At 36.3% G+C, this 9,131-nt stretch overlaps 1 long non-coding RNA gene across 5 annotated transcripts; it reads left to right on the forward strand.

The window, feature by feature from the left end:
• Positions 1-3,265: 3,265 nt before the first annotated feature.
• On the forward strand, positions 3,266-5,184 carry LOC145063040 (uncharacterized). 5 transcript variants are annotated; one of them, XR_013687819.1, is made up of 3 exons: positions 3,266-3,540; positions 3,706-4,664; positions 4,779-5,184. It is a non-coding gene; the product is annotated as an uncharacterized LOC145063040 (long non-coding RNA). The 5 variants fall into 5 exon arrangements; XR_013687818.1 differs by having other exon boundaries at positions 4,885-5,184; XR_013687820.1 differs by having other exon boundaries at positions 3,267-3,540; positions 3,706-4,640; positions 4,885-5,184.
• The last annotated feature ends 3,947 nt before the right edge of the window (positions 5,185-9,131 follow it).

Consider the following 9,131-nt stretch of genomic DNA (forward strand, 5'->3'; position numbering starts at 1 on the left):
ACGACTTTGTCTAATCCATGCTCTCGGATCAATGACATATGACTATGCCCACTCCATACTCTTGGAATAGGGACGAACGACTGTGTCTAATCCATCCTCTCGGGTTATTGAGAAATGGATATGCCCACTCTGTACTCTTGAACTATGGACAAATAACTATGTCTAAACCAATCACACGGATCAAAGACAAAATTTTGAGTTCTACACTCTATGTACATCTCACCCGTACTCATAAGGTGATACTACCCGATATTCATCATAATTAATTTCCGTTTATTCTGTAAGTCTTAAATCATCATATATTATCATATATGTTCCTAACACATATTTCAGGAAATATCAAATATCTTACACATAAACACATATTTAATACTTTAATCAATACCTGTATTAAAATCATGTTCATTAAAGGGTCTATGCACTAACTTGTTAAAGCGATGACTCAAAACTCAGACAACGCTTCGCTCCTAGCAACTATATTATCCTTGGACGTAACCTAATATCATTATCACAAAGTATTAGTCTAATATTTATTCTGACTAATTATTAGTTTAGATTCATCATTAATTCAAAGTCTATTTCATGATCTATCAAGTAAGGATCATCCAGATAGGACAGTTGTGAGGCAGGACCATTTCGACGTATACTTTCTGAAATCTAACAACCAAGCCAACATAACCATTTTAGACAACTTTCCTATAAATATATCAATTAGTATACTGACTTGGAATCACTGATAAATCTAGTTCATATGTACATAATAACGATAACGAACTTAAATATAAGTTATACTTAAAGTACTGTAAGCATAACTCAACTTACAGGTGGTTTTGCGAGAAACCGGAGTCTGTGCAGGCAGAATTTCTAAACGGAAAGCTGTATTTCTCTGGGTTTTTTGGCACTCCGGAGCTTCGCTACTAACACCTAGGAAGTTAGAGAAAGGCATTGAGGTCTTTTAGGGGTTTGGGTGAGACTTGGATAGAAAGGTATGAGGAAAAGAATGATTTTCTACTTCAATTTATAATGGCCAACAACCGAGTACGCGGGGTGTACTCAAGGATTACGTTGGGAGTAAGTCAGTACATTGGGTGTATGTGAGCTACATTGGGCGTACTCATTCCAAGTGTTGCAATCTAGTGGCAAGTCGTGGGGAAGAAGGTGTGGTCTTAGATCATGTCACGTGCCACTTGCCGGTTAATCTGAAAATTAATTATCTTATAAAATCTGTAACTTTGGCATACGAGCTCTGTTTTTAACGTTCTTTATATCCACACGTAGCTATCGATGTGTTCTACAACTTTCATTTAGACTCTATCGGATAATTTTGAATTAATTTTTAAAGTTATATTTTAACAGGCTTAAACAGTTAAAGTATATTAAAAATTCATAACTTTGCCATCTGACGTCTATTTTCCACTGTCTTTATATAGTTGAGCTCCTATTAATGAGATCTTAGACTCTCGTTTAGGTTGTGTCGGCTAATAATCGATCGATCTAAAATTCAATTTCCGAGTTGTGTACTACTACGTTGAATTTTAGAAAAATTATAACTTCCTCTAACGAAGTTAGATTTAGACGTTCTCCATATGCACATTCTCGGTTTAATGTCTACTATGAATTTAGTTTAGATCGATAAGGCTAGAAATTATTTTGTCAAAATTTTACTTTTTACGATACACTGAGCTCTGACGGTTTAATCGCGAAACTTCGACAGGTCATAACTTCTTCGTTATAAGTCGGATTTCAGCGTTCTATATATGTACGAAATCCTTGTGACATATAGTATAACTTTGGTTACGATTATTTATCCTAAATAATATTCTATCAAAAATTCAGTCTTAATGCTTATTATCTCTAAGTTGACTAACCTGAATTACGGGTGTTACAGCGTGCGTCGGTTGGACCATAATAAAACTTATTTGCGCATTATAGGTCTAGTTGTGGTACGGTCGATGTATTGTACTAACCGTATGTATCGTTTTGGGCTTAAAATCATGAGTTGTGATTTATGTGGATGTTCTTTATGATATTTAGGTGTATTCATAAGAGTTTATATAACTTTATATCTTATTATTGTTTTATTAAGGGTACTTTATTAATTATATGTTTTGTACTTCAAGACTATAAAGTAAGGATTGGCCAGATGAGAAGTGTCGGAGGGCATGACCATTTTGGTGTATAGTCGTTTTAAAATCCAACAACCCAAGCGACACTTCAAACTAGTCACCTTTCCCCTAGGTGGTCTATAAGTAGTGTAATTAATAATAATACTTTTAGTTATTAGGCTTAAGGGTTAAACCTAATTAGAGTACTTGCCCTAAGTTATAGTCATAGTTCCTAAGGAATTACTAGTTCGTTATAACTTGCAGCTCTGATACCAATCTGTCACAGTGGAAATAGTGGAAATGCTAGGTTGTGCAATGTTTAGGGATGTTGGATCTGAAGACAAGTATATTGAATAGTACACGGAAATAAAACACAAATACTTCTTTTATTCATTATTAAAAGGGTTACACTATTCGACCCCCAAAGACTCCCAAAACATAAACTAAATAACAAGAAAACAGAATAAAACTTCCATCGTCCAGGTTACGACTTCCATCAGCAATCTACTTCCATTGCTACTATTTTTCTAAGAATACATGGGTTTTGAAAACGTCAACATAATGTTGGTGAGTTCACATGTTGTTAGGGTTCTATACTTTTGAGAATAGTTTTCATAACTCTTTAAAAAGGGTTTCTATTCTTTGCATTTTTGTTTTCCTAGGATAAGCTACTCTTTTAGTACTTTATCTTATAACTTTTCCTTTATATTTTTATATTCCTTTTTATTATATTTTCATACTATAATTACTTCATAGGTCTTCTCCTCTAGGTAGTTTAATTTATTAGGGTTAGTGGGTAATGTTACATTGAGTCCCTATAACTGAGCCATACGACTTGAAATTTCCCTGCCATGATGCTTCATCGGACATCGTAAAAAAGACTATACAGTTATGCATGTCAGGGTTATAGCTAGCAACCACAGGTGGGAGTGTCAATCCTGTGTAGATCTATACATACATTTAATGCTCACTTAAGATTAACGATTATAGGTTCGGGGTAGACGGATATCATACAGCTATGGATGAATAATACACATCATTTAACACTTACTTTATTTTACACATCACGCTACAGTGCATTTACACTGTAGCCTGTAGACTTTGTTACACTTTCTCTCGTACTCCCTGTTCCCCCACTCACGCTTTTTTTTTCTCTCTCTCTCTCTCTCTCTCTATATATATATAAAGAAATTCATTAGTTCTCTTGTAAGTGCTTCTCGTGTACTCTCTCTTCCCCACCATCCCTTCAAAACTTCTCACAAGCCTCGTGAAAGATCTATCGATTCTCACTCGAAGAACCTTGATAGTCACCTCCGCCACCAACATTGACGCGGTGGATGTGGTAGTTACAGGCATCGGGAGTCATCAGATCAAGCAGGTAACTAAGCCCAAGGTCTTCAAATGTTCGTGAACAGGAACAAAACCCAGCTAATGAGTAACGTCTCTCTCTCTCTCTCTCTTTCTCTCCCTCTCTCTCTCTCTCTCTCTCTCTCTCACTGACTGCTTGTTTAAGGTTTTGGGTAAAGAGATGAAATTATGCTGTCATAGTCTGATAAAAAGCTTGAATCTTATATTACATGATTGTTCTTTGTTCTTTCAGATCCAAGTACCTAACAAGGAACAAAACTCAATTTTCTTTTGTTCTTTGAGACCCACACAGGTAAAAGTCCCTTAATATTTTTAAATCAATGTTAGAAGTGAGTTTGCTAATCTGTGTTGTTTTTCATTTTTGATTTTTGAGCTTGGATCTGGATGAAGATTAACAAGATCGGGAAAGAAGGGTTTTTTTGCATCCTCGATTTCTTCTCTTTTTTCATCATTGATTTTGGTTTTTGTTTAGGGATTTATAGCATATCCTGAAACCGTATTATTTCGGGTGAAAACATGTATATTTTAATGTAAACCATAACATGTTCAACTATATTTTCATCAGTTTTCAACCCTCCCCATACAATAGATGCAATGTGCTGCATAGTCCATTCATTGTTATATCTCCTGCTTGACATGCGAAATGTGGATCTTTATGTTAGAACTTAGAACTCATTTACAGTGTACTCAAATTATATTAAGTCTAGAAACTCTGAGGGTTTGGATTCACTAAATACTAAATAGTACTCTTAAATTCAGAATATAAGCCAGTAAGAAGATTGTGCAATTACATAACTTAGTTGTTAAAATTAATAATGACAGGATGATCCATTTAATGAAATTTACATGTTAAAGCATAATGCATGTAGCTAATGGTGACTTCCAATTTGTGAGTAGAAGAAGCAGAAAAATGACTACTCAGGTTAGAAAACATACAACTTTTAAAGCATGAGGTATGATTGATCAAGGTTCTGACAAAAAAAAATTAACGTTTCAGGCCATAGTGGTTCGATCCTAACGAAATTGAAGGTGTATAGGAGCTAGAACAAGATCTACTTCATATCGTTTGCCATCTCCATCTCAAAAAAATTCCCTTTTGATTTTGTTTCTATGATTTGATATAGGTTGCAGGTGGAGGGTCTTCTCTGGGATACCAGTTTGTTGATGGTAAATGTAAAATATGATAATTAGGTATTTATTTGCCATGGGTTTGTTTGGATTATATGTGTGGTCCAAAGAAAACTTAGCAGATTTCGAAATTAAGAATTGTAATATGTGTTTGTTCCTAATTTCTCATAATGACAGTTACCATGCCTATAATTTCTTTGGATTGATTATATGTTTTTCTATCTGCAACAGAGACAAGGTTAGTTTAATTTTTTTTCTTAATTTTCTATCTATATATTTTCAGGTTTAGTCCCGTTAGTAGACTATTGGTGGATGTGAAGGCGGGCAAGGTTCAATTTCATGTTTTTTCTTAGTTTTCAGTTTATTATCTTTGGCATTATAGCGAATGAGTAGGGCCATAACCATATGGTTCTCATTTCCTAGATTATCAATCATATATTCATATCGGTCCCGATGTTCACCCCTGTTTAGCAGAAGGATTATATTTTCTAAGAGAGTTTTGCATTGATAAGGAAGTTCATCTAATTTATTGTAAAAGTTCGTTTGTTGATATTTTTATAAAGATACTCAAGCTTGATCAGTATGATAAGTGTGAATTACTTGGTCTTTTAGAAGTCCCCGTCTTTCCTAGCTAGAATAAATTGCATATCTTTTCAATTTTTATGTTTTGTAAACAAAGACTACAGTGAGTATATCCTAATCTATAGTAAACGCCTGGTTTCCTCCATTTGACGATCCAACATCATTTGGATCATCGCTTGTACTCCGTCTATCGTGATTAGCTCAGGAGCGGCTACCACAACCGGTATTTGTTCAATCACAGGTGGTTGATTTTTGTTCCCATTTGCATTCCCAGCTTCACTGCGGGTTCTTGCCATTTTGATCTACACACTGAATAAGGTGAATTTAGATCTTTATTTTGGATAGACATTTAAATCATCCTTATCTCTCCGAAACGTATATATGCTAGTTCTAATATCGTATTCGTACGTTTAGAATCCTAGTTTCTAGATCCGGTCGGCAACAGACCATAGATCCAAACAAATAGTATCATATAGCACATAAAAGCAATTTAGGAATCATTCCTAAAATAAACTACTGCTTGTGTCTAAAATATACTAGACACTCCTCTCACAATCATAGCTTAGCATTCTAAGTTTAAGTCTAGAAATCCTACAAATTCCTAGTTCGCTTAAACTAATTCTCAGATACCAACTGTGACATCCCCATTTTCACGGCCAGAAAAGACCGATTTTGTTTATGCTTTGTTTAAAAATCAGAGTAATATTTTAAATAAAAGTGTTGCAGAATTTGTTCCCAAAATAAAATATGATAACGATTTATCAATTCATTTCCGAATAAATGTATTTCATTAAAAACCTCGGGATGTCATGTTCGATACAGATCAAAAGCATAAACAGTACAATATAAGTCTTACTACATTTATTCATATCTACAGGCCTATATCTGTAATCTCTCATCCCAAACATCATATATATGCTCGTGCGCCACTACCTGTAATATATGAAACTGAGTGGGTCAGGCGTGGGAGCCTGGTGAGCACAAAGGGTTTTCAACCCACAATAAATAAGTTTATTAATTTCATCAACCAACAATAACCTGATTACCCGTTCCCGTTATCCTCACATTACGTCCCTAAAACACCTCTCATAAGGGACCTAGAATAAGGATCAACATTGGGATGGACACTAATGCTAATGGGATTCCTCAGCAATAAATGTCCTTAAGACAACCATGAGGGGGATGGAGTACACCGGTGAACACATCGTTCACAAACACCTACAAGTTGCGAGTCTGCTATCGTTCCACTGGACTGTCTAGAAGAGTTTGTGGTCGTCATCCATACTCCGCTAGATGACAGAATTAACAACAATATCGAGGCTTCTCATCATTTTATCACACATCGTCTATTACAGCTACCCATGTTTTACCCTAACATTTTCGTAGATATAAAATACATATACAGTTTAAATCACATAAAACTTGTATAAAATCGTTCATCCAGCATAGATAGCAAGTATATGGATAATATGCACACATAGCACGTAGTTTATATAAAATACTTCATATCTATGTGTACGACGAAAGGGACCATGCACTCACTTGTTGATGTGGTGATTATGAACACAGACTGCGCTTCGTTACTCTTAAAACAATTTCCTTCGACAGAACCTAGTATCATTACCACTAAGGTTTAGTCTAATATTCACTGAGACTAATTAATAGTCTTTCTATTATTATTATATTAAAACATAAGCTATACTAAAGGTAGGTTAGGCGTATCTCACTTACAGCGGGTTTTTCTCAAAATCGAGCTTCGTTGGAGCAGCGTTTCCGAGCCGAAAGCTTTTCTTCTCAGAGCCGTCGGGCACTTTGGGGCTTCTTTCTCGTGCTATCGAGGTTCCCTAGACTTGGGAGGGGTTTAGGGAGGCTAGATAGAATTTAGAGAGAGAAAGAAAGGTTATGTTGTGAAGAAATTATGAAGAGTTCATCTCTTATTTATAGGAGTTTTATCGTAGAGTAGTTCCTAAGCTTCGTTCGTATCTTCCGCGTACGAGCTCTGTTTTCTACGTTCTTTATATCAACGCGTTGGTATTTACGAGTACTACAACTTTCATCTAGACCACGTCGGCTAATTCTCATTTTATCTCAGATTTACAAAAACTGTATCGTATTTATCGCGCTCGAAGAGACTAAGCTTCGTCCATAAAACAAACAATAAATACACAACCTACCATTATACCAATAACCATACTCAAGTAATGATGAGATACGGGCCCCGCCCACACTCAACTAATGATGAGATACTGGCCCCACTCACACTCAAATAATAATGAGATACGGGCATCTCCCACACTCGCATACATAAAAAACACATACAAGTATCACATAGACAACAAGTATAGCAATCCAACAATATGATTGATATATATACTCTAGTAATAATGAGAAACGGTTTGTGCCCACACTCCGTGTTCCTATCACGAACATATAACCACGGGCCAGCATTGGTGCTTAGACCCGTTCAATCCAGGAGGAAACTCACCTCGTACTGTTGAAGTCCCACGAATAAATCTCGGGTTGTTAGCTGACAGATCCCCAAGCTGTCAACATCAAAACAAAACCCAATTAACCATTTGGGCTTCCTATGCATAACTCTAAAATCTCCACTTAGGGTAAAAGGACCATTTTACCCCTAACCTAGCTTGGTCCAAGATTAAGGCCCAAACTCATACTCTGAATGCCCAAAATTCAAATAATCAACTAAGGCCCAACTATAACCCATTTTTCCAAATCGGGCCCAAACCCCTCATGTGGTCTCACCTTCAGGCCCAACCATCGATTCTGGTCCAAACACTTGGCAATCAAATGATCCAATATCTCATAATCATCAAGGCCAAGTTATGGACCATCTATGGCCCAATTTTCCAAATTAGGACCAAGCCTTTCCCATGGGTGTTATCCTAAAGCCCAATTCAATACTCTAGTCCATATACTTGCTCTTGGATGGTCCATCAATAGCCCGACCACCAAATCCCAACAAAAGGCCCAACTCAAGGCCCAAACCAAATTAGGGTTTTTGCATAAAATGACGATTAGGGTTAAGTGTTCTCACTTAACCCATTAAAGGAATTAATCAATTAAGTCCATTACTCCCCTAGGCCAACATACAATGGAATCAGCATAAGTCATAACTTCAGTCCACTGGTCCAAACGTGGGTCCTAGTAATCCAAATCTAACATTTTCTAAAATTAGGGTTTTCTAAACCCTAATTAGGGTTTTCAACCCAATCACAAGCCAATGAAGTCCAAGATCAAGCTATTGGGACAATTAGGGTTCCACTAGGCCGGCACCACCCACTGCCACCTCGGGCAGTGGTCATCATCGGTGGCTCATGGCGGCAGGCAGCGGTAGCCACCATTTCCAATGGTGTTTGTGGTGTTTCCTGCCCAAAAATTGCATATACAACTTCACACATAATATACATACACACACAGTGTAACGCCCGTAGATCCGGGCTAGTCAATTCAGAGACGATAAGCGTCAAAAATGACTTTTTTTATAGAAGAGTGTTTAGAATGAATAATCATAGCCAAGTTTTAGTATATGTTACAAGGTTTCTGTGCAAATAAAGAATGTCGAAATCCGAGTTATAACGAATAAGTTATGACCTGTTGAAGTTTTGTGACAAAACCGGCATGACACAGCGTGAATTAAATAGTGAATTTATGTTAGAGTGATATTTGGCCTTAGCGATCTAAACGAAAGTCGTAGAATATGCTAAACCAAGAGCGTACATAAAAAGAACATCTAAATCTGACTTCGTACGAGGAAGTTGTGAATTTCCGAAGTTTCAGCTTAGTAGTATGCAGCTCGAAGTTCGGATTTTAGATCGAGTGATTTCTAACCGAAACAATCTAAATGAGAATCAAATATCTTGTAGATGTTTTTGCAACGGTAAAGACAGACGAAAACGGATGTCAAGTGAAGAAGTTATGAATTTCTAA

Source organism: Lactuca serriola, chromosome 7 (assembly GCF_051521515.1).
Source record: "Lactuca serriola cultivar US96UC23 chromosome 7, Lser_US96UC23_V15, whole genome shotgun sequence".
Taxonomy (NCBI): Eukaryota; Viridiplantae; Streptophyta; class Magnoliopsida; order Asterales; family Asteraceae; genus Lactuca; species Lactuca serriola.